Below are 25,740 nucleotides of genomic sequence, written 5' to 3' on the forward strand. Positions count from 1 at the left end.
GAGGGCTGTCTTGAAGCCCAGGGTGAGGGAAAAACAGCAGGCAGGAGAGTGCAGGGCTGGTGATGAGAAAGGAAGAGGGACTTAGAAAAATGAGAGCAATGGGTGTCTGTAATCAGACCGTTCTTATGAGAAGAACTACAAATGGATAATTAACCCGAACAAAACTAACTTCACTAATAATCTGAAATGCAAATTAGAGTGATAAACTACCATCTTTGTCTAACAAATTAATAAACATTTAAGAGAAAGTGTGAGGAGCTTCTCTCAGTCATTGCTGATGGGAACACAGATGGTTAGAGTCTTTCTGGAAAAAGCAATTGGGTGGTGTGGACAAACGCTCTAAAAGTGTTCATATCCTAAAGAAAATAACCAGCAATGTGAACACAGCTTAATGCTCTGTAATAGTCATTGTGGTATTATTTTTAATAGCCCCAAATTGGCCAAAAGTAAATTATAGTTAAGTAAATTATGATATACTCATATTCTCCGATGATTTCAAGAACACTGGAAAAGAAAAAAAAAATATTGGTATAGCCAAACTACAGATCATGAAATAGCCATCAACAAGAGAATGAAATATGTAAATACGTATCTCCATGATATATTATGTCTCCCACATATTATGTCTGAGTAATATTATGGTCTCCCATTTATGTAAAATACAAAACAAAAACTGTGTGTGTATGTGTGTGTGCATGTACTCGTATATGTGTGTGGTATATGTGTGTGATGTATGAGTCTCTGTGTGTGAGTGATGTGTGAGCCTGTGACGTCTGTGTGTGTGTGTGTGTGTGTGTGTGTGAGTGTGTGTGTGTGTTAGGGGCACAGAGGACTTAAGAGGGATTGTTTCTGACAGTTCTCTCACACATCTGTTTTGTTTGACTTTCTTCAATGAGCATGTATCACTTCTGTAACAAAAAGATTTAATTAAAGAAAAAAGGAAAAGAAGTTGTGATTATAAAAGTGCCTGAAATAAAAGAAGAAAGAGTAAAAGAAACTTCCTAAAAGCTATGTCGGCAACTCTGGGAAGCGTGGCTGCTCCTGGTCAAGTGGGTGAGACTGATTTCCGGGCTCCTCACCCCACTTGGTTTCCTCCTGATCTCAGGCTCTCCCTCTTAAACATCTCCTCTTGTGCCCAGCCTTAAAAACACTGCTTTTGTTCAAGGACTGGGGCTTTAAAAGCCTTCTCTTCTCACTAAGCTACTCTCCCTAGGTGATGCCGTCTGTTCCCACGGCTTCCTTCACCAACATATGCCAATGAATCTCAAGTCTAATCTCATTTCCCTCTCCTGAGACTGTCTCCTGGACATTTCTGTTTAAGAGATGTCAGGATCTCCAACTCACCCTGTTAAAACCTGAACCCATCAACCCCCGCCAAACCTCCTCTTGCGTTCTGTTTTGGAGAATGGCACCACCCACCAATGTCCTGTTGCTCAAGTCAGAACCCCGGGCCTCAGTGCTAACTCACTCCCTATCTGCCCAGCCCCAAACGGTTGCCAAGTTACACAGAGTCTACCTCCTCGAGAGCACTTCACATCTACACACTTTTTTTTCTCCCTCATCAGGCATGGTCGTGTCTGCCATGGCAGCAAGTCCGTGGGTCTGGACTGCCCACTCGCTGGTGTTAGGTGTGGAGGCTGCGGAGCTTTAGCTGTTGTGAGCAGCAGCCCTGGGCACTGAAGAGTCTGTCACTCACCGAGTGACAGATTCTTCAGACATGTGGAGCCAGGGGACTGCCTAAGCAGAAGACGGGAGGCTGCTCCAGGACAGAGTGCTGCTTTCGCTGGTGACTCTGCTTTTGGCCTGGTGTGGCCCGAGGCCTCTGCTCGGGCTGCCACCATGGGTGTGGTGAGGAAGCTCCTCTGCCAAGTCACAGGCTATTCCCCAGGGTGACAGCTGTCTGAGCACCCTCCTGCCCTATAGGCCCGCATCCAGTGTGCGCTGCTCACACTGACAGCTCTCTGTTGCCTCATCCAGTTGCTTCCCAGAAGCAAATGAGCTGCAGGAGGGCTAGTTCAGGGCCGTTTCCAGCATCTGCCCTCCACATCACTACATCTCTTTCTCCTTCAGGGATTCCAAATTGTCCCCTCCTCTAAACCCTTCTATGGGAGACCACTCAGCTTATGCCAAGATAGGACTGGCCTTGTCTCTCTCTTAAGAAGAGAAAAATCAAACCGAGCCAAAGACAAGAAGCCCGCAAACATGGCTCCCTATGTAAAGCACCCAGGACAGGGTGCACGCTTGAGAAATAATGGTGCTCCTCAGTCCTTCATCCATTCATGTTCACCTCTCTCCCTGCCAGGTACCTGATGAGCAGCAGGTGAGCCACTCACCATCCTACCTGCACATAAGCTGTTGAGTTAGACAAGTTCCTCAGTACGCTCCAATCTGAACCTTCTTTAGACTTGGGTCTAAGGAATTAGGAGACTCCTCCAAATGTAAGTTAGTGAATAATTTGTGGCACTTAGATTTACTGTGCCACTTAGATTTAGTCACCTGCACCAACCACAACCAGCCACTACAACTGGGCCATGAACTTAGGTTTTCTGTTGCCCTCCACTTCGCAGAGAGGTAGGCTGATCAAAGCGGGGCGGGTACTGTCATTGCATTAGGTCTCACCTTCGCCATGAGGCTGGGTGAGTTTGGTTCAAACTAGCAGAGTCAGTAAATAATCCAGGTACCTCTAAAACAACTGCTTAAAGTGTGTTACGGATGGCCCCAAGCCCCACTTGGCTTGGGTAGCAGAGCCAGGGTGTCTTTTCCTTGCCTTTCCAGCTCCTGGTCACATGTGCTTCCTTGGGATAACCTGGAAGAGGCTGGTTCTGGAGTCACTTTTCTTTCACACCAAGAATTCCTAGCTAGGGAGCTTGAAGCGAGGGCTAGGTCTGTACAATGACGTGGCTCCATTTGGAATGATGGAAACTATGCGAGCTGCTTTGAACAGCATCAGCTATAGCACAGCACAGACTTCCTTCTTCTATCCCACATGCTAATAGCCTGGCCCACATGCTCTGCGGCCCACACTGAAAAGTCAACGGCTGTCTCTTCAGGGCAGTTGATGAACTTGAATTTACTCTATACTCAGTACTGAAGTCTCAGGCATGGAGCTCTGGCTTGTCACACTGGAGACTCGAACATAATCTTTTAGCCCAAGAAAATGAGCTTTGGCTTCTTTTGATATCAGTGTAGAGTAGTAAAAGGAGCTTGGGACTGGGTGTGAGGAGATGTGGGTCCTAGTTCCAGTTCTGTCGCATGTTAACTATGTGACTTGCCCTCTTTCTGAGCCTCCTTTTCCTTCTTCCATGCAGGTCCTCATATCCTCTGCAGCATGATCTGTATAACTCCATGAATAATGTCTGCGATCATGAATTTCTTAGTAACAGGGCACTCTGTCTGAATCTACAGCAGAACTCTCTCCAAAGAAGGGTAATGGAAGGAAATACTGGGACTTCTTTTTCTATTTATTTTAATCCATCCTCTTCAAATAGTGAATATCTATATTAGTACAGTAGTACATACGTGTAATTTATAAATAATGTATTGGGAGTATGTGCTTTAAAGTTTCTTGCTGGAGGGAGTTGAGACTTTAAAAAGTATACAGACTAGGGGGTGACAGAGAAGTCACTATGAGGCTCTGGGCTCGACAAAACCTCCTAGAGATGGTTTTACGAGAGCTTTTGGATGGAAAGACCCAGTGAAGTAGCAGGGAGAGAATGGGCCCAGAGCTCTGCCCTATTAGATGTACACCTAATCTCTGTGGGCCTCTATCTCTCCACAAGTTAGTTAGGGGTAATAAAGTGCTACGTCTCTTCCAAGCCATAGAAAAGATTAAATGAGATAATACAGATAAAACTGTACTCAATTCAAGTTTCCACCCTCCCCCGACCTGGGATGCCAGTCTGCACAGCTTCCAACTTAGATGCTTAAAAGATGTGAGACTATTTTTTCCTGGGAAATTCCTTTTATTGCTTTGTCAGACTTTATTGCTTCTCCTGTCTCACAGTTAAGCCTCCTTTACCAGATGCCAAAGCCCAGATCTACGTGCAGCTAGATGTCCAATGCCAAGGGGTGGGCGCGGGAGGGCGATGCTGAAAAGAATCCTGCTTGGTGTTTCCAGCCCTCTGCGCACCTCACACTTCCAGGAGTTTGCAGGTCGTCCAGGATTGCGAACAACGTTCAAGAACACTTAGGAAAGGGTATCCCTCCAACGGAGGAGCCAGCCATCTTCATCAGTGCCTCCAGGAAGGGACGGCTTGAATTTCCCACTCCTTTATCCAAAACCCATTGCCAAACTCAGTGACAGTGGGAATTCATCTATTGCTGAGAGTTCCAACTCTGCCACTAGCTTCTCGGAGGCCTTGGACAAGTCCCTCAGTCTTTCTTGGCTTCAGTTTCCTCATGTATAAAAAGGGATGAGTAATATCTGCACTGCCAACCTCCTAGGCATGGTTCTTGGGCCAGATGAGATGCTCTGCATCAAAATACTTCGGAAGAAATGAAAGGGATTGCAATTATTATGCTTCCTGTTGGTCCAATTAGTACCAGTCCACGCTCATTGTTGCATTTTCATGAAAACAAAACAAAACAACTCTGCTTTTTATAGGCTAAAAAGGGAGACTGATTGGCAAGGTACTAAGCAGTCCCATCGGCTCTGAGAGGCGGATGATTTAGCATCATCACCTGCCTTATCATTCTCCGTGCCGCCTGCATTCTCAGCCTTTGCCGAGGTCAATTTCCGGCACACACAGAAAAGCCTGTGGCTGTGCTGGGGAACAATCGGCCACAGTGCTCCCCTCTGTTCTTGATCCTTTCATTTCCTCCAGCAGACTCCTGCCGGGGACTAAGTTCTCAGTTTTACGCTACTCTTTTGAACTAATCATTTACAACAGCCCTAAACACCCAGCCTCTCTCTCACTTTTGCTGTCCAGCTACTGCTCTGGATGGCAAGATTGCTAATTGGGACATGATCCTAGCCAAATGGCAAGAAGGAGTCCAAAAGCCGGTTCACTGGACCTGAAATATCCTGCCCACAACTTTATAGCTCAGGCAGCCATGGAGGAAGCATGAGTCATACCCAAGAGGTGAGGCTGCTGCTTAAGGAAGGCCTTTGCAATGACATTTTTCACACTGTTAATAAACCGCTGCATTATTAGAACTCACCAAAGCTGAATTTAATGAAAGTTTTAGGCCCTAAGGCCTGAATTTTTCTTTTGTTGCAAAACGAAACCAACTGGTCCAATTCAAATTAATCCCAGAAAATGCATGGACTTTAATTATGTTTCTTTCATTCTTTGTCCTTTCTCTTTCTGTTTTCTCTCCTTTACCCCACTCTCTAATTTTCAAATTTTGCTGGTGATTCCACTATTGGAAGAAAAAAAAATGTATGGGAGGAAGAAGAAATAAAATGTGAGACACATATTCAGAGAGTCAGAAGTTTCTCTACAGACCTCTTTCAGGAAAGTACTGGTAAGTGACACAAATTCATATGTGAATTTTAAACAAAGAGAATGAAAAGGTGAAAAATACAAGGTCCCCTCAACTTGTCCGGGAGACCTCATCTGATTTAAATTTCAATTTCGTGTAAGCCCCATCCATTAGACTCGCTAAGCATCACTTCGTAACAGGCAACTCTGCATAATATTGGTGCTCTCAAAACAATAACAATCACTCCAGAAATAATAAGAAGGCAAGTCCTTTATTTCTCAAATTTCTGGGGCTGAGCCCTTGGGGGAAGAGGGGTAATGAAACGTGCTGCTGCGTGCTGGGCCTTCAACTCTTCAGAAGCTGGGGCGGCAGGAAATAGCGCCGCAGCGGCTTCCGCATTTGTAGGAGCGACTAGTGAAAAGACATCTTCCCCCACCCTCACAGCTACGTTCATAAACAAATTGTTCACTCTCCAACCCTCACTCCAATTTGGAGCATATTTACCCAATCGAGTAGGCCTCCAAATGCCTCCTTGTCCTCTATGGAGCAGAAAGGCACAAGGCCCCCGGCTCCTAGCTCCGCGGCCACCTTAGGGGGTACGCTCTCGGCCCCTCCCGAAGGCAGCTCAGTACATCCTGGGAGCACGGAACCCCTGCTTGAGCTGCTGGGCTGTGAAGTCACCCAACATGTCGGCAGCGAGGGAAACTATTTCAGATGCACTGCCTTCAGCAGGAAGGGGCTGGCGGCAGAGGAGGGCTGGGGGAAAAAACCGGGTGCTGAGCTAGCTGCCTTTGTCTTCCCCCAGTCCTCCTTTGGGGATCAGGCTCAGCTCCGATTCCCGCAGGGAAGTCCCTGCTTGGCATCAAGGCTGGCCTCAGGCATAAGATCCTAATTATTTGAATGGTATTTGTTTTCATAGCTCTCTCTCTCTCTCCCTCTCTTTTTTTAAATGTGTCCAGGTCGATGGCATTTTAATGCCTTATTAAACGGGGGGTTTTTACAGCAGTCAGTCTGTTCAGTCTCTGGGCCCATGCCTGTACTTTGTGTTGCGGGGATTTTATCTTTCCTGTTGGCTGAAAATATTTTCCGAATTCCCTATAAACGGTTCCGAGATTTCCTAAGACAAATAGAGCTCCACCAGCTCTAAAATGACCTTGATGCAGTCGGAATTACATTCAGACACGTGCTCTCTCCCTTGTTTACACAAAGAACTGAACTTCACTTGTACTCATTAACTGCTCTTATGAGTACACCAGATTTGCTCCACAAATGTGCTGGTGCATAAAAACACAACCGTACCTGGGATGGCTCCACAGAGCTCCATCTTTTACTGGTTTCTTCCATCCTCTCCGATGGCTGCGGCATCAATGAAGCCTGTCCTGGAGGAGGGGTGTACATAAGAGTGGGCAGCAAAACACAGCTGAGGGGAGCAGCCAGACCTGCAACAGAAACATGGCTGTCATGAAGACCACAGAACCGCCTAGAAGAAAATCAGCCCAGCCCTTTTGGGTACTTGCCCATGTTTAAAATTTTGTGAAACTATGTTGTTCAGAAGGAAGCTGAATGTAGAAAGTATTGCAATAAGCCCACAAGTTAGTTAACTTAGTGTTATGGGAAGAGCCTAGAATAGACATGACTTTAAATCTCTTGTCCGGCACAATTTAACATGTGATCTTGGGCAAATAAAATGGGGAAAATTATGTCTATCTCAGGGTTATGGTGAGGATTGAAATGAAGTCATGTATATAAAACATCTAGCGCTGTGACTGACACAAGGGATTGTAAATAGCTGCCATGACTATTTCATGAGGGTCCTTAGGACTAAGATGGGCAAAAGCACAATTATTGTGTAGACTCAGGCTTTGTTAAAGGTTCTGGAAGTGGGAGGGGAGGGAGGCCTTAGGCACTACATGCCCACTCTGGGCCAGATACAGCAGTAACTGATGGAACCAGGATTAAAATCCAGATCTGACTCCAAAACCTGTGTTGGTTCCACTATCCCGCTTGGAGAAATTAAACATGGAGAATCATGTAAGCTGCCTGTAACACAACCTAAGGCTGTATCAGCAAAATGGGGTTTATTTTGCTTAGTTGGCATTAAAAAAAAAAACCCACCTCCAATGCTAACTGCTTAGCCACCGGAAAAGCTCCCTCTGAATTTCTGTTTCACTGGGTCATTTTTGAACCTTACCCTCTCAGTGGTGTTTCACTAAAAACGTCACATGTAACATTTAAGGCCAACAAGTACCCTGGAGATGAATCGGTAGGTATGCCCAGCTCATTCAGTACATTTCCTGCTTACTCCATGTCTGCTTGCAATAAGCACATCACGACCAAAGATGGGAGATTGCTTGATGCTTACAGTTGCAAAGGATGCGAATCAGGGATCCCATTTATGTTTCCATGGTTAAAGCCTTTTATTTTTTTAAACAAAAATGTTTCACTTTCATGGAATCAGCAAATGCTCTCAAGTTTAAGAAGTATATGTTTCATTCTTTGAAATTATATTCGATTCCCTTTCAAGTCAGTTTAGTCTTTTTTTGAAATACTGCCTTTTCTGTTTGTGATCTCTTTTATGTATTTAATTATTTTAAACATAGTTTAAAGTAATCTTTAGATGATAATTATGCTATCTAAGTTTCTTGGGGGGTGTCTAATGGTACCATTTATTGGGCCAACGGATGTTTTACAACAGGTTTTTTCTTCTCTTGTTTTATAATTTTGTAAGAACTCATCCTAAGCCATGCTTTATCTCCTGTCAGGTCCCTTAGAACAGTTTTGTTTTTGCTATTGAAGATTATCTTCTATGTTGGTTGGTATTTATTTATTTATTTATTTTTTAAGATTTTTATTGGGGAAGGGGAACAGGACTTTACTGGGGAACAGTGTGTACTTCCAGGCCTTTTTTCCAAGTCAAGTTGTTGTCCTTTCAGTCTTAGTTGTGGAGGGTGCCGTTCAGCTTCAAGTTGTTGTCCTTTCAGTCTTAGTTGTGGAGGGCGCAGCTCAGCTCCAGGTCCAGTTGCCGTTGCTAGTTGCAGGGGGCACAGCCCACCATCCCTTGCGGGAGTCAAGGAGTTGAACCAAGGAGTTGAACCGGCAACCTTGTGGTTGAGAGCCCAGTAGCCCATGTGGGAATCGAACCGGCAGCCTTCGGACTTAGGAGCATGGAGCTCTAACCGCCTGAGCCATCGGGCCGGATATTATGTTGGTTTTTTAGCTTGGCATTCTTACACTACGCAGGAAAAGTAAATACAGACCTCAAAGCCAAAGGAGGGCAAAACTTGTCTTGAGCTGGATGGAAGCTTTTGAGGGTTTTTCCTATTCATGAGTCTCAGTATCAACTCCTCTACTTTCCTGTCCTACTATATCAGACAAAGCTCAATCCCCGTGCACTGAAGAAGAATAAAACTGGAGGACTTACGCTATAAGAAGAACTGTCATTCAACTATAGTAAGTAAAGCAATGTGGTACTGATGCAGAGATAGATGAACAGGGCAATGGAACAGAGAGTCCAGAAATAGACCCACACACATATGACATCTAAATCATGAAAAGGATAGCTCTGCTGTGGAAAGGGATAGCATGGTGCGTTGTCAGTTGGGTATCCATATGGAACAAAATGAAGTTTGACCCCTGACACAACATACACAAATTCCACATGGATTGTGATCTAACTAGGAAATATAAAACAATAAAACATTAAAAAGAAAACATAGAAGAATAGCTCCATGATCTTGGGCTAAATAAAGATTTCTTAAAGAGGACACAAAAAGCACTAACTAACCATCATGGGAGAAACTGATAAATTGGTCTATATTGAATGAAAAACTTATATTTACCAAAAGACATCACTCAGACAATGAAACGCCAAGCACAGAATAGAAGACATTGAAGGTATTTTTTGTAAAGGTGTGGACTCAAACACAGAACATTTACAGAACTCCTACAAATCAATAAAAATGGCAGACCACCCAATAGAAAAATGGGCAAAAGACTTGTACAGGCGTATTGCAAAAGAAGATATCCAAATTGACAAGAAACATATGAAAGGATGTTCAATTTCAATAGTGATTAAGAAAATGCAAATTATGAGCATAATGCAATGCTATTATACTCCTATCAGAATGGCTAAAATGAAAAAGACAAACAGTGCCAAGTGTTGACAGAACTTTCACATACAGCTGGTGGGGATGTAAATTGGTATAACCACTTTGGAAAATTATTTGGCAGGATCTACTAAACTTTTTTTTTTTTTTTGTCCTACAATTATGTTTACTAGGAACATAGGAACATACCCTATTGTAAAGGAATTCTTTTGTTAGGTGTATATGGAGAAAAAATGCATGCATATACTAACAAAAAGGGGTGCACAGAATATTAAGAATGGCACTATTCATTATATCTCAAAAAATGGAAACAACCCAAATGTCTACCTGCCATAGAAAGGATAAACAAATGTGAAATATTCATATGCTGGACTATCACACAACAATGAGAATGCATGAATTACAACTTAATGCAAAAGAATAGATTAATCTTACAAACATAATGTTAAGCACAAAAGCCAGATTTAAATGAGTGCATACCGTGTGTTTTCATTACACTGAGTTCGAACAGGCAAAGCTAATTTGGTGCTATGAGAAGTTAGGACAGATGTTTGTTTCCCTTGGACAGGTAGGTACTGACTGGCTGGGGCACAAAGGAGGCTTCTGAAGTGTTGGTGTGGGTACTAGTTACACGAATGTGTTCTCGTTCAATTCATCAAACTGCTCAACTATGATTTGTGCAATTGTTTGTATGCATATTACCCTTCAAAAAAGTTTATTAAAAAGGAAAATCTTTAACCCATTAAAAAGAGAAAAACAAAATTCAAGCCCCTGGGTTAATAAGATAGGTTCTCTATTCCTAAGTAGCCCCAGTATCAGCTTAAACGTACAACTCTGCTTTTAATTCTTACTTTTTTTACTCTGAGGATTTTTCTCACTTTCTTAAAAGTTCTGCTACGTATTTAAGTGAAAGTTGCTATATTTTATCCATCTTTGAGGAGGTTTTTGAATAAGAGCATTTTCAGGTTATCTAAGTCACAATATTGCCAGAACCAAAAGTCTATGGAAAGGTGCTCAACTTCCACAGTCATCAGGGAAATGCAAATTATAACCACATTAGAATACTACTATGCCCCTCCCCCCATTTGTTTGAATTTCCTCAATTACTTTAACTTCTCAAGTAACTCTGTTCTAATTAAAGCAGGAGTCTAGGCTCAATCATGAGGCAAAAGACACTAGTGATTTTGAATAGTCTTAAATTAATATACTTGTACAACGCCCTGGATTCCCTGATGTACTAATTATTTTCCTTGTTGCATAAGGTAAATCTGTCTGCCAGCAAGAACATGAGGAGAGAACAGGAGAAAACTCAGGTTTAAAAGAGGTTGCTTTCTTTTTCCCTTGACCCTAGTCTGAGAATGCTGGTTCTTATGGTTATTCCAGCAGATTCATTTTTAAAAGGTCTTTTTATAAAAGGTGCTTACGTAAAGCAAGAAATTTAACAGGAATGTGGACACTAAATCTTATCTTGTGGAACTGTTAGTTTTAAGGTTGGGGGGAGGGAGTTAGATGAATAATTTTGATATAGTGATATTTTTCATTAGTTTACCAAGTGGTTATTTCCTTCTGGTAATTCTCTACTTAAAGTTTAAGTCAAATTAAGAAAAATCCACGAAAAACAGGATGGATCAGGTAGTTTTAGTTCTCTTCCTCTGAGGTTAGCTCTCTGGTAGATTTCAGATGAGAAACAGAAGGGAGGACATGTTTCTATAGTCAGGAAGCTCGTTATTTAACTAGGGACTCAGAACTAGCTTGTGCAGCTACAGCAAAAATGTGGGGTGTAATTACCTTAACCCATAACATAGGCCGTAAGAAAGGAGTTCCTTTTACTTCCTTCCTCTGCGTCTCCAAACATAGCTCTTTCCTTATTTTTTTTATTGGGTATGATATTTATATTAATGCTTTCCATTATATTTTCTAAGTGGTTATTTCTGAGAGAAAAAGTTTTATTTTGTAAATGAATCCTATTACTCTCTTGATTCTAGTAATTTTTATTTGGTTCTCTTGAATTTTCTAGCTAGACAATCTTACCCTTTGCAAATATTGATAATATTGCTACCTCTCTCCTTTATTCCTCCCTTCCTTCCTTCCCTCCCTCCCTCCCTTCCTCCCTTTCTTTCTTTTTGTTGAATAGAATTTACTTCAACAACAATGATAAATAAGTGTAGTGATAGTGGACATTCTTGTCCTGACCCTGACTTCTACTGAAATCCTTCCAGTGTTTTATCCTTGTGTTTTCTTTTATTATATGAGGTCTGACAATTAAATTTGTGAACTTGTTGCACCGATGTTGCTAACCTTTTTTTGATATCAAAGGGATTATTCATTATGAATTTGTACCAACTGGACAGTTAACCAAGTTTACTATCTGGAAGTGCTGAAAAGGCTGCATGAAAAAGTTAGACAACCTGAAGTTTTCGTCAACAATTCATGGCTCTTGCATCACGACAATGCACCAGTTCACACGGCACTGTTTGTGAGGGAGTTTTTAGTCAGTAAACAAATAAGTGTATTGGAACACCCTCCCTACTCACCTGATCTGGCCCCCAATGACTTCTTTCTTTACCTGAAGATAAAGGAAATATTGAAAGGAAGACATTTGGATGACATTCAGGACATCAATGACAGCTCTGATGGCCATTCCAAAAAAAAAATGTTCCAAAATTGCTTTGAAGGGTGGACTAGGCACTGGCGTCGGTGCATGACTTCCCAAGGGGAGTAGCTCAAAGGTGACCATAGTGATATTCAGCAATAAGGTATGTAGCACTTTTTCTAGGGTGAGTTCACGAAATAATTGTCTGACCTCTTATATTTGATTATTGCATCTGTTCTCATTTGTTCTATTCTTTTTAGGAGCATCATTTATCTACTGACTTCTACATCTATCATGTTCTTTCTTATTGATTATTTCCTCTCCTTGGCATTCTGCATGACTTCTGTTATAGCTTAACTTGTGCTCTATAGACAAATGGGTCCAAAGTCAAGACACAAATTACTTCTCTTTTGAGTACCAACATCTGTATTTCTATTGTCTTCTAGGTATTGTTACCTGGTGTCCTATAGATGCCTCAAGCTTGACATGTTCAAAATTGAACTCCTTTCCCCACAAAAAAAGCTCCTCCTCCTGAGTGTCCTAAGAAGTTGATGATTTACCAATCTCCTGGCTACCTAAGCTAGAAAACTTGGGGTCAGTGTTGTCTCTTCCTTTTCTTCCCCTCTCCTTTTTGAATACAGGTGAAATGCAGGTGTTTTGTTAAATAAGGTCAAAAGAGTGAAACAGCAAAATTAGAGGTTCTGATGTGCAAGGCACTATGAATGATGTGAAATAAGATATGTTCCTCATGCTTGAAGGGATAAGAAAAAATGTTACTAAATAAAAATCCTGGTTGCAGAAAAGCTGCAAAATTGATTTGCGGGATAGATACCATTATCATTTAGGAAAACACTTTGATGGAACTTCTTGGCTGAGAAAGATACAGCCTAGATGTTTTAGACAAAGAGAGAGCTGAATTTCTCTGTGGGAGAAAGGGAGAAGACTTGGGTTTTTATAGAGAATTACTGTGAAAGAGACAGAGATTCCAAAGCTATGAGGAAGGACTAGGGAGAAAAGAGGATCTAAGAAGATGGCAGTAAGCTGTAACTAAAGGAAAGAAACTTCCCTCTTTTCTGGGAAAAATTCTCTGTGATGGAGATGGCCTGAAGACTCCAGGATGGTGATGTTTAGTTTCAAGGTGTTTGCTGTGCTATGTTGTTAGCTCTTCTATGACTCCCATAAAAATATACTGTCCATAACAGCCTTCCAGAAATGGTGTGGGAGGAAACTAAGGGTGAAGGCAATAAAAAAAAAAGAAGACTTCTCAACATCACTCCTTCTTGAGGGCACTGGGGCTGCTAGCAGCAGTGTGGAGGAAAGATGATTCAAGATTATATCCTTGAAACAGAACTCCCTTTCCTCAAGGTTATCAGAAGAAAATGATCTTTGAAAGGAGGCAGGCAGACACTTAGGTGGCACTTACAATCTAGAAGACGCGGTAACACAAGTAAAACCATAACTATGATACAAAGCAGTGTAAGATACATGCCATAAGAGTGTTATATACAAAGAACTATTGGAGTTCAGAATAGGAAAATAGAAATATTGAAAATCACCATATCGAGGGAGAGCTTTGATCTTAATGAAAGTAAAACGAGATAGAAGTATCTGAATGTATATGTAATAAAAATAATGTGCATACCAACAACACATAGGTAAATGTGCTGAGTTACTAAAATCTGTAACAATGATTCCTGCAATGGTAAATTAAGAGCACATTTTAAAAAGAAATACTTAACACTTTTTTATTAAATAAGTGAATGAATGAATGAAGAATTTGTTAAAGTAATTCAGAATGGAAATGTCATACATGAAAGTGCAACTGATCAAGCAGGAAAGATTGCAAAATAAAGGAGAGACTGGTTTATAAAAATTATCCGAGATTCTAGCTTAGGTGACTGGGTGATTGGTATGTTTACTAAAAAATAAATTGGACTAAAGAAAGAATGAGCAGTACAGATGCTAGGGCATCTCATTGCTCGACCAAGATGACAATCCTGGTGCTAGCCAAGGTGAGGGCAATTGATGAAAAGATTGATCAAAGAGAAAGGCCTTAGAAAGCTTCTTAAATTGTGATAAAGAGCAATAAAGATGGAGTTGGAGATGAAACCAAAACACAACTGCAGTTGCTTCTGATTCCCACTGATCTTAGCTGGCTACTCTGAGGAGATATTACAATAACTAAGAAATACCTATGCAGGAGGGTGTGTGTGTGTGTGTGTGTGTGTGTGAGAGAGAGAGAGAGAGAGAGAGAGAGAGAGAGAGAGAGAGAGAGAGAGAGAGAGAGAGAGAGAGAGAGAATATGAATGAAAGTCTGTGTGGCATTTGTGAGTGAAATTTTGTGGTTGACAAAATGAAAATCAGAATATCCTCCAATTGTACTTTGTCATAAGTGAACCTCCCTAAGAGTCTATGCTTGTAAAAATAATATTGGCTTTTCACTTGACAGATACATAAAGCATGATGAGTGAGTTGAGTTGGAATGGTTAAGCACATGGTATTAATATTCCTGAGTATGTAAAGAAAAGAAAAATATCAGAAGCTCTGGCCAACAATCATTTCTCTACTACAGTCTTCAGGTAGGCCAAATGAGCAGATGCAAGTTAGGGGAGAGTGTGGTAGAGGAAAGGTCTTTGGCCAAAGATCACAGAGGGCTGACCAGGCTGACCGCTGTTAAAGGACTACCCTTCTTACGGTAAACATTTGTCAAGAGCTGTGTGTCCTGCAGGCACTTGATTTGTATCATCTTATTAATTCTCACAAGGGAGTAAGGCAAGTATCTTCATATAACAGACAATAAGACGAAAGGTCTGAGAGCTTACACAGTGGATAAGGATTGAAATTTGGTTTAGATACCACGTTTATTAGATACCATCTTTCCACACCACCATGAACCCTAAATAAGGGTAAGGATTCCTTTTTACAATTTCTTACTGACTTGCAGGAACGAAAAAATCTTTTTGAGAGGATGGTTGTTTGACACTAAGCAGAATTCCCTCTGAACAGGTGAAAGTTATCAACAAAAGCCTATACTTTTTGAGGGCCTCTAGAGACAGACTCCTGCTTTGGAAAAAAATAATGTGTAAAATAAACTGAATCAACTCCAGATTCATCGCAACCAATACTATCCAAGTGGGACTAGGGGAGCCACTTAGTAAGGGTAAATGAAATTCCAGCTCATTCCTCCTGTGAGAGACAATTGTGCAAGGAAAGAACAAAGATAGTAGTAACAAATTATATGAAAACTTCTGCTTATCAAAAGTCAGCATAAATAAGAGAAAAGACAGTCAGTAATATATTTGCAACAACACATCAAGTGACAAAAATATAGAATATATAGATAATTTCTACAAATTAATAAGAAAAAGACAAACAATTCTGTAGGTAACTGGGCAAAAGATTTGAATGTGTGCTTCACAAAAGAACAGCTATGACAGACTGACAAACATGAAAAGATGTTTAACCTTATTGGAAATCAAAGAAATGCAAATAAAATCACAAAAAAGATAACATTTCACATTCACTAGATAGCTAAAACTTAAAATGTCAAGTAAAACCAAGAATTGGAAAGGATATGAGGCAACTGGAACAAATCCACACTGTTGGTGGTTATGTACAGCCATTTGGAAAACAATTTGGCATATTGAAGATGTGTAAACTCGACGACCTAGCAGAAATAAATCCCTAGAGAAACGCTTGACATGTTTCCTGGGGGCGGGACAGCAGTGTTCAAAGCAGGATTGTTTGCCATAGCAAAACATTGGAATCAATCCAAAAACTGCTCGAGAGGACAATGGTTAAATGAATTTTAGTATAATCAAACAATGGATTATTACACAGCAGTGAAAATGAATTTAGTCACGCATATCAACGGGGTGAGTATTGTAAGCGTGTTGAATGAAAGCAGTAAGCTGCAGAATAATGCACATAGTATGAGACCATTTTCATGAAGCTCAAGTCAAAAAACTGAGCAGGATACTTGAAAGATACGTACTCACACAGGTGAGCCACATGCTAAAGAAAAGTCAGGTTATAATAAACGTGACATTCAGTACAGAGTGACCTTCAGGGGAGAAGGAGCAACATTTGAAATGGGGGAGGAGCACCCAGAGGTCTGTGATGTGTGAATGGTGTTCTTTTTCTTAGCCTGTGTTTTGGGTACATAAGAGTTTTTCTTGTTATTCTTCTGCCTATTATATACTTGACATGCATTCCTTTGAATGCATAACTTAAAAATATGAAGAAAGAAATAGTATTAAAGGTTTAGAAATGCATTTGCTTTAATAGGAACCTTACTAACTTCCCTTCCCTAATCAGTTAGTATTCATCAAACACTTTTACTTTGCCTTAATGACTCCCTTTGGAATGGAATTTGCAGTGGATAAAAGGATTAGACGGCAGAGATAAAACTGTTCTCTGTTGTTAGATCGGCAGTTTACTTTTGACATTTAAAAAGTAAAAGTTAAACTTTAGGTTTGATTGACCCCTAAATGGTCCAAGGACATTTCAGTAGTGCCTCCATTAGTGAAGAAGATGTTTCTGAAAATCCCTTTGTTGATAGAAACCTTGTTTCCAGAGATAGAAATCATGTTGGCGGCTTGGGGTTGGGGCTCAGAGCCATGGATTCCTTTCCTCGTTCCCAAACCAGGCGCCACAGCCAGACAGTCCCTTTCTCCCCTCCCTTTCTCCCCCGAGATAAGCCTGGACTTCCCAAGTCTCTGGGATTGTTTGGGAACCAGGGCCAACCTCCCGCCCCGGGATGGGGTCGTCCAATATGGTGGCTACCTTGCTTCTGCTCTGCCTTTCCTACCACTGGGGCCTATGCTTGAGTTACTGTCACTGCCCCTCTCCCTTTGCTGCCAAAGTCTCAGCACTTGAGAAGACCAAACTCTTTAAACTTCCCTCAGATCAGGCTGACTGTTAGAAGGAGCCAAGCTGCCTAAGTATTATTGAGTTAAGTCATCCGACTCAAGTTCTCACAACTTTCAGGGACCCCTTGAGTAAATGTAGAATTATCCGCTCCTTGTCACTTGTCTGATTTCTCAAGCATTAGGGTTTATAACGTCACTTTTGAGAGCTTTCTCTTGGGAATTTATTTTTCAATTTACCTAATATTTTGAATGCCTTTACTAGCTTCAGGGGCCAGTGAGAGGCATTAGGAAAAGAATAGAATGAATGGAAATATTAAAAAGGAAGAGGTTGGAGGAATTTTCACAAATGACTACTACAGATACCTTCACGTCTCTGACTAACCAATAAGTTTCTTCCAGTCTATTATATGCCAGGCTGTGTTGACATATATTAGCTATTCTGTTCGTACCAACCCAGCAAGGAAAGTATAACTGAGGCTTAAATACCTATCGGTCAAGGTCATATAACCTGTAAAAGCCTGAATTGATTGTTGACTCCAACCTTCTAGAAAGCTGCGTCCAGTTGGAAATTCAAATGTCTTTTAGGGCGAGAACAGCTCCAGCTCCTTGTGGTGAGTGGCAGTGAAGATCACATGACATGTTACTCAGAATGTGCAATAACACTGGATTCCACTCACTTCCACTGCCCTAGTTCAGTGTGTGGGAAATCCATCTTTCTGGTGGAACAATAATACTTTGTCAAAATATATTTTCTGCAAATTTACAGAGACAGGCCTTTGGTACATTGTAGACCAACTGCTTAGAAACACATTTTTACCACATGAAGTTTTGGGGGTGTTTATAGAAGTCCCCAGAATGTCTCAAACTAGAAACGTCTCCATTTCTGAGCGTACAGCTTAAGAACAGCTAAGAGACTGGATGCCAAACTTCAGTCCAGAGTGAATTTTTATGACTTGAACTGTAAGCCTATGAAATTAGGGGTTTAAAATGGAAATGCTGACACAATCTTTGCACTTCGTAGAACACTGAGTGCCGGGGGGAGGGTGTAGTTCTCTCATCTTGCTGCTGCTGGCCTCTGCTGTGCTAGGAAACTTCCTGTCCAGCCTTCTCTACTTCAGGGCCTCTTGTTTTCCTCTCAGATCTCCCCAAGCCTCCATCTGGCCTCGCTAGGAAAGGCAGCTCAGATACAGGCCTGTCGGCAGATGTTCAGTGTGAGGTCTAGACTGACTGCAGAGCCCAGCTCTTACCGGTTTCAAAGCCCCCAGGGCTGCCCTGGACTGCTGTCTACCAGGCCCGCCTGGCCTCCACTCTCAAGTGGCCCCCAGAGGTACTGCACTGAGCTATCGTCTTTCTAGGGCAGGCTCCAACTTCTTGTGAATCCTTCCCATGATGCAGAAGGACATCATTCCTGAGGTGTTCAGGGCTCCCCTCGGGATTTACCAATGGCTTTTGGCTAGTGCTGAGTTTGTGTCCTCCTGATAGACAACCTCTATCAGACCCTTTTTCCTTTGTGGCAGCAAGAGTGTCAGGTATTGATGGCTACCTGAAAGTTACTTCAAATCAGCATGGCTTTAAGCATGCTGACTTGGTCAGACTGCTGGGATTCAAATTCTCGCTGTTCCTACTCAAATCCTCGCTCTACCTACTCAAATTGTTGCAGTACCTACTAACAGGATTGTTTTGAAGACTAAGTGAGGTAATAAATGCAAAGTGCTTGACATTCACTAGGTGAGTATTGGATGAAGGAGAGAAGAATGGAAACTGATGACTTCAAAGTAAGATTTTATTTGCATGGTGCTTTACAGTTTGTGGCCTCATAATTTAATCAGAGTATCCCTTTAAGGTAGGGTATATCCATTTTACAGACAGGCTCAGAGAGGTTAAGTGACTTGGCCAAAGTCATATAGTTAGTAAGTGAAAAGCCAGTACGTGAACCATAGCCTGATCTAAGTTTGGTGCTGTTCTCACTAGTCCATGGATTTTATGAAGCTAGAAGGAATGGCTGGTGGTGATTGTGGAGTTCTCATCACCTTATATGTTCTTAATTTAAAAGACTGATTTTATACCTTTAAAAAGACTCACTATCTAAAGAAAGCATATCTCATTTCTTTATCACTGAGAACCTCAGAAAGTACCCTGGGATTTGTAAAAACCAGGTTCAAACGAACATATAAGTTTTTACAAGGAATGAAATTGAGTTGTCTAACTTAATTCCTTTTGCTTTTAGACTTTCCTTAATTTTAGCTTTAGTAATTTTCTTTTCCTCAGAGATTGTGCTATAAAACCTTTCGGTCCATTATCAGAATTTAATTAGGAAACGATCGAGTAAAAACAACATAAAAACAAAGGAAACATCTAGGAAATTTTTCATAATTCAGTAAAATATGCTTAGATAGTTGACATCCACATAGATATGGGCCTGAAACAATTAAACAACCAAACTCTACTTTGCCACAGTCAGGAAAAAAAGATACGGTGTGACACAGAACTATCATTTCTTCTGCACAGTGGAAAAGACTTCTTAGGTTATTCAAACCTGCAAACTGTTCTCTTTCTTAAAGGAAAGAGTGAGAGACAGAGAAAGGGAGAGAACACCAACAAGTGAGTGAGAGCAAGGGTTGTCAAAGCCATGCAAGATAGAGGGTGGATGGTTTTGACATGCATTTTGCAGGGTTCACAGCCAAAGAAAAGGAACCTTTGTATGTTACAGCTTGAAATGGTTCCTTTCAGGAGCAGATGGGGAACAGTTTTGCTAGTGCTATGGAAATACAGTTCAAACGGACTATAATTAAAGACTAAATTTTGAGCCGTTACAGAGAAGCTGAAAATTTTCTGCAATTAGTGAAAAGCATTTGGACAAGGTAGTACAGTGAGGACCATAAGATAGCATGCAGACAGTGCACTACCGGGCAGGGCAATGAAAAAAGAGGGTGTGAGCAAGACCAGGAGAGAACCACCTCACCAGTGCTTACTGTCAGGATTGTATTGTTTATTACTGTAGTTGTGTTTATAGGTTTATGCTTCAATTATTTCATAAAATATAGTTCATTCTATGACAAATATTTAGTCACTATTGAAAGATCCTTTTACAAGTCTTTATGAAGTTCAAGCAGACAAAACCCATTAGCTATTGATACTTGAACCAAATGAATTCCAGCTCACAAATACAGTCAAAATTTTATGTCAAAAACTGGTAAACAATACAGACAGTTCAGAATAGCCTGATTCTGGATGACCTTACTCGCAATTGTAGGTATTGTACTAATGTTTGCGTTATTGACTTCTTATGGTACAGTCTTCACATGATTGCCTTAACATCTTGGCATTTTTCTTCCTTTTTTCTTTTTAAGGATGGAAAATGATAGCTATATTTCTTCATCTCTCATCCTCTCATGGTCTCAGTCTTCTATGGTCTCACCACTACCCCTATCCTAACATATTTCAAAGTTTATGTGATTAGATCATATGTCTTACCAGAGCCAGTGAGCAACTTAATCTATACAGAAACACAGTGAAAAAATCAGGAAGAAAAAAAAATGTGGTCGAAGTAAAGAAAGAGAATGAAACTTTACGTATCACCTACTATGTGTCTAGGACTCCATTATATACTTTATATATATTTCTTCACTTAATCATTGCCATTCTATGATATAGGTTTTATTTTCCCTATTTTAGACAAGATACATCTGAGGTTCAGAGAGGTCAAGTAACTTGACTACGGTCACACAGCTAACAAGTAGAGGGGTTAAGATTCAGACTTATGTTAAATTCCCAAACTCACATTCTTTCCACTGTACCACACTATTTTCTGAAAAAGTCTCTGAATAACCAAAACTTGTGTTACAAAATTTGAGCCCAAAGTATGTGATCATATGTTTTACCCACAGACATAGTCTAAAACCCTCATGCAGAACTTATTTTACACACAATTTTAAGTCATGGTTGTCCGGTTTCTAAATCCAGAGTTGATTAGAAAGAAGTAGCAAATTAAAAGATGGAAGAAGGGGTTTTGTGAGCAAATGCAACGATTACAGTGAGAAGGGACAAATGACAGCTTGATGGAAGACAGAAAACCACATTAAAAAGCAGATATAATAAGAAAAGCATAAATATGAATAAAAGCTTCCCATTAAATGATGCTAATACTAAACTGCTATCATTTAAATAGTATCTACTGAGTGTCAGGCTTTGTGCTCGATGCAATGATTTTTAAAAACTCAGAGTATTTCCACTTTTATTTGTTCACAATGGGGCCCTGCATAAGATTTCATTTGTAAAAAGAATTTGGGGGTGAAAAATACTTAAAAACCACTACATTATATCCTGTAATCCTCAGATCATCACTGTTAAGTTTGATTCTGTCATTCCCATTTTATAGATGAAAAATTGTCCAAGGTCACCTAGCTATTAAAAGCAGGAGCCAGTAGTATTCAAACACTGTGAAGTCTGCTGACTTCAGAGCCTGTGTTTTTTCTGCTGTCATGCTGCCTCCACATTCATTGGCATGGCTCTGGATCAATAAAAGAAGATTAACTTATAACTGTTTAAAAAGCCAGGGAAACTGCATTGGTTCAACTAATGGAACAGTGTACTTAAATGGCAAGCACCCAGTTACCTGGAAAACTTAGCTCTCAAGCATGACTAGATGCATAACAACAGAGGAGTTACTACATAATCGGGATCCTTACACCTTTCCCAACTTTATCTTGGCCTTAGTGCAGTGTTGACATTTTTGTGTCTGTCTTGTAAGATGACCTCTCACATGGTCACTTCAGTGGACATCTTGAAGAAAATCCAATTTGGGAAGGATTTTGTCATAGTAATCAAGAGAACTGTACACTTTCCGTTGGAGTGTGTGTTTGTCCTGCCTTCGTGGCAATTACTTTATCATGCCACCATTCATTAGTAGAATTTGTATAAACACATAAGTATAATTTATGAATTATTAGTAATAAAATGATATTTTTGCGAGTAATAATCTGTGGGCAGCAGATCTTTCATGACATCTTTCTAATGATGTCGTTGGAGGGAAAAGGAGTACTTATAAATCATTCCCCAAATCCCCTAAGGTTGAAAGGTAAGTAGTAACTAGTCATCTTCAGAACCCATTGGATTTACAAGTTTATCCTTGAATAGGTTCATGACTGAGTAAGCCTCATTAATCTTAATCAATCTGAGTACCCAGTAAAAGTTAGGTCAGAAATGGCTGCTATCAGAGACAGTCAGGACATACTTCAGACAAGAATGCACTCACTTCTTAGACACACATACCCAGGCCAGATAACAGTCAGGGATTTAGGCGAGATTCACTGGAGACACAAATAGTCTCAATAACGACAATAGCTAGAGAGAGGATCCCAGAGCCAAACACACAGCTAATAAAACCACTGAGCAGCAGATCAGACCAGAGTTAACCACGGAGTCATCCAGAACGTTACTGGCTCTATTAAAAAAGAAAGAAAAGCAACAGAAACCTTGTGTGCAACAAGTGGCCAATTTGGGTCTCCAGTGGGTAAACTATGATTGTCCTAGGAGATAGGGCTGGATATCACTAAGGTCAGGAAGAACTCTGCTCTGAGCCCTCCCTTCAGATGGGGGAGATCAACACGAGACAATGAAGAAAAAACGGGAAAGAAGAACTACATAAGATAAACAGATTCTTGCATTTGTTGGAAGGTCTAAACTCTAAAAGTTTAGATTGACCTGACCAGAGAAGTGAAAGAGAGTCATCTATCACCCTGTTGGGAATATAACCAGTCAGATTAGTAGTTTTCAATTTTTTAACCTCCTGAAACACACACTTGCCAGGAAATTTCAGAATAGATATTCTCTCCTCCCTCCATCTCTCCAGCCCAAATAGCTTGATCACTTACTCTACTGAATTTCTCCTATAGTCTGTAAACTCTTTATGAACAAGGAAATCATATTTTATTCATCTTTGTTTTCCCTACAAAGCCCAGTACAAAATATATAATAAGCTCTCAATAAACCTTTGTGGATTTTAACCACCCTCTCCATGCACCCTTCTCCCCATCGAGAAGGCATTCTCCTCTCATTACCACTAACTAAACCCTTTACCTCGGAAGTGAAGAAACATAGGACTTGAAACTGACAATGTGAAGCCCTTGTGATACATAGAAAGATCCCAACATGTGGGATGAGCACCCATGTTAGGTGATTTGATTCTAGCCAGTCTTGATTTTGTGAGCTTTCAGATTTGTACGTCACTTAACCATTATTATTTTTTACATTTAAGCTTCCTCTTTTTTCTTTTTTTTTCTTTATAATTTTTTAATAACATTTGGAGAACTTTTATTTGATGCTTCTTTGTTTGGCTTTGTAATAACAGGAGTAAGTGCTTTACTGATAATACTCTCAGCCAGTGATGCATTTTTTAAACAGTTTTGTTGAAATATAATACACATACCATATAATTCACCTATTTAAAGAGTACAACTCAATGATTTTTAGTATATTCAGAGTTGTGCAACCATTACTATATCCAATTTTAGAACATTTAACCTGTATCCTTCAGAAATCGCCCAACCTCATTCCTCACCCAACCTAGCCCTAGGCTACAACTAATTGCTTCTTGTCTATAGATTTGCCTCTTCTGGACACTTCATATAAATGCAGTCATACAATATATGGTCTTTTGTAACTGGCTTCCTTCACTTTAGCATGTTTTCAAGTTTCCTTTATGTTGTACCATGTATCAGTAATTCATTCTTTTTATGGCCAAATAATATTCCACTGTTATGCATATACTAGTTTTGTTTAACCATTCATCACTTAATAGACATTTGGGTAGTTTCCACCTTTTGGCTATCGTGAATAATAGTGTTAGAAACATTCGAATACAAGTTTTTGTGTAGACACATGTTTTCATTTCACCAGACGTAGAATTGCTGGGTCATATGGTAACATACGGCTTGAGAAACTTCCAGTTTCTCAAAGCTGCTGTATGAGTTTACATTCCCACCAGAAGCGGATGAGGGTTCTGATTTATCCACATACCTTGCCAACACAACACTTAGTATTTTACTTTTTTGATTCTAGCTATCAAAATTAATATGAAGTGGTATCCCCTGTGGTTTTGATTTGCATTTCTCTGATGACTAACTCATCATCTTTTCATGTGCTTATTGGCCATTTGTATATCCTCATTGTAGAAATGTCTATTCAGATCCTCTGCCAATTTTTAAATTGGGGTATTTATCTTTTATTGTTGTGTTGTATGAGTTGTTTATATATTCTAGATAGAAGTCCCTTATTGGGTATATGGTTGCAAGTATATTCTCCCTTTTGTGGGTTAGTTTTTCATTTTCTTGACAGTATCCTTTGAAGCACAAAGATTTTTAATTTTGAGGAGTTCAATTCATCTATTTTTTCTTTGCATCTTGTGTATTTGGTGCCATACCTAAGAATCGTTGCCAAATATGAAGTTTTGAAGACTTATCCCTATGTTTTCTTCTAAGAGTGTTAGCTTTTACATTTAGATCTTTGATCCATTTTGAGTTAACTTTTTTATATATATATATGGTATGAGATGGGCCCAACTTCATTCTTTTGCATGTGGCTATCATTTAGTTGTCTCAGCACCAGTTGTTGAAAAGACAATTTTTTTCCTATTGAATGGTCTTGATACCATTGCCTATGGACACATGAGTTTATTTCTGGACTTTCCAATCTATTACATTGATATGTATCTTTACACCAGTATCATACTCTCTTGATTACTGTTACTTTGTAGTAAGCTTTGGGATTGGGAAGTGTGTCTTTCAACTTTGTTCTACTTTTCCAAGATTGTTTAGGTTATTTCAGGCTCCATAGAATTTCAACATAAATTTTATAATCAGTTTGTTGATTTCTACAAGAAGCCAGCTAAGATTCTGATAGAGATCGCATTGAATCTGTAGATGTATTTGGGGAGTATTGCCTTCTTAACTGTATGTCTTTTGGCCCATGAACATGAGATATTTTTTCATTTATTTAGGTCTTCTAAAATTTCTTTCAACAATTTTTTTTTTCATAGTTTCCAGAGTGTAAGTTTTGTACTTCCTTTGTTAAATTCATTCTTAAGTGTTTTATTCTTTTTGGTGATGTGGTAAATGTAATTGTGTTTTTAAATTTTATTTTCAAATTGTTCATTGCAAATGTTTACAAATACAATTGATTTTTGTATACTATTTTATACAAATTATATATATAGCTAATTTTTGTATATTAATCATGTATCTTGAAACCTTGCTGAATTTGTTTATTATTCTAATAGATTTTTTAGTGGATTCTTAAACATTTTCTACATATATCATGTCATTAGCAAAAAGATTTACTTTTTCCTTTCTAATCTAGATGTGTTTTATATTTTTTCTTGCAATTTCATTGCGTAGAACCACCAATACTATGCTGAATAAAAGTGGCAAGAGTGGACATTCTTGTCTTGTTCCTGAGCTAAGGGAAAAATCTTTCAGTCATTCACTATTAAGTATGTATGTTAGCTGTGGACATTTTGTAGATGCTCTTTATGAGATCGGAGTACTTTTCTTCTGTTACTAGTTTGTCGAGTGTTTTGTCAAATGCTTTTTATGTGTCTATTGAGATAGTCATGTAGTATTGGTTTTTTTTTTACTCTATCAATATAGTGTATTACATTAATTGATTTTCAAATGTTAAACCAACCTTGCATTCCTGGAATAAATCCCACTTGACCAATGTACATAATTCTTTTTATAAGTTACTGGAT

General features: G+C 39.8%; 1 long non-coding RNA gene across 2 annotated transcripts in view; it reads right to left on the reverse strand.

The window, feature by feature from the left end:
• Nucleotides 1-25,740, reverse strand: part of LOC117014046 (uncharacterized) — a 133,968-nt gene that overhangs the window by 10,834 nt on the left and 97,394 nt on the right. For both annotated transcript variants that reach the window (XR_004421408.1, XR_004421409.1), the window contains exon 2: nt 6,724-6,863. This is a non-coding gene — a long non-coding RNA (uncharacterized LOC117014046). The remainder of the gene's footprint in view (nt 1-6,723; nt 6,864-25,740) is intronic.

This window comes from Rhinolophus ferrumequinum, chromosome 21 (genome assembly GCF_004115265.2).
Source record: "Rhinolophus ferrumequinum isolate MPI-CBG mRhiFer1 chromosome 21, mRhiFer1_v1.p, whole genome shotgun sequence".
NCBI classification, from domain to species: domain Eukaryota; kingdom Metazoa; phylum Chordata; class Mammalia; order Chiroptera; family Rhinolophidae; genus Rhinolophus; species Rhinolophus ferrumequinum.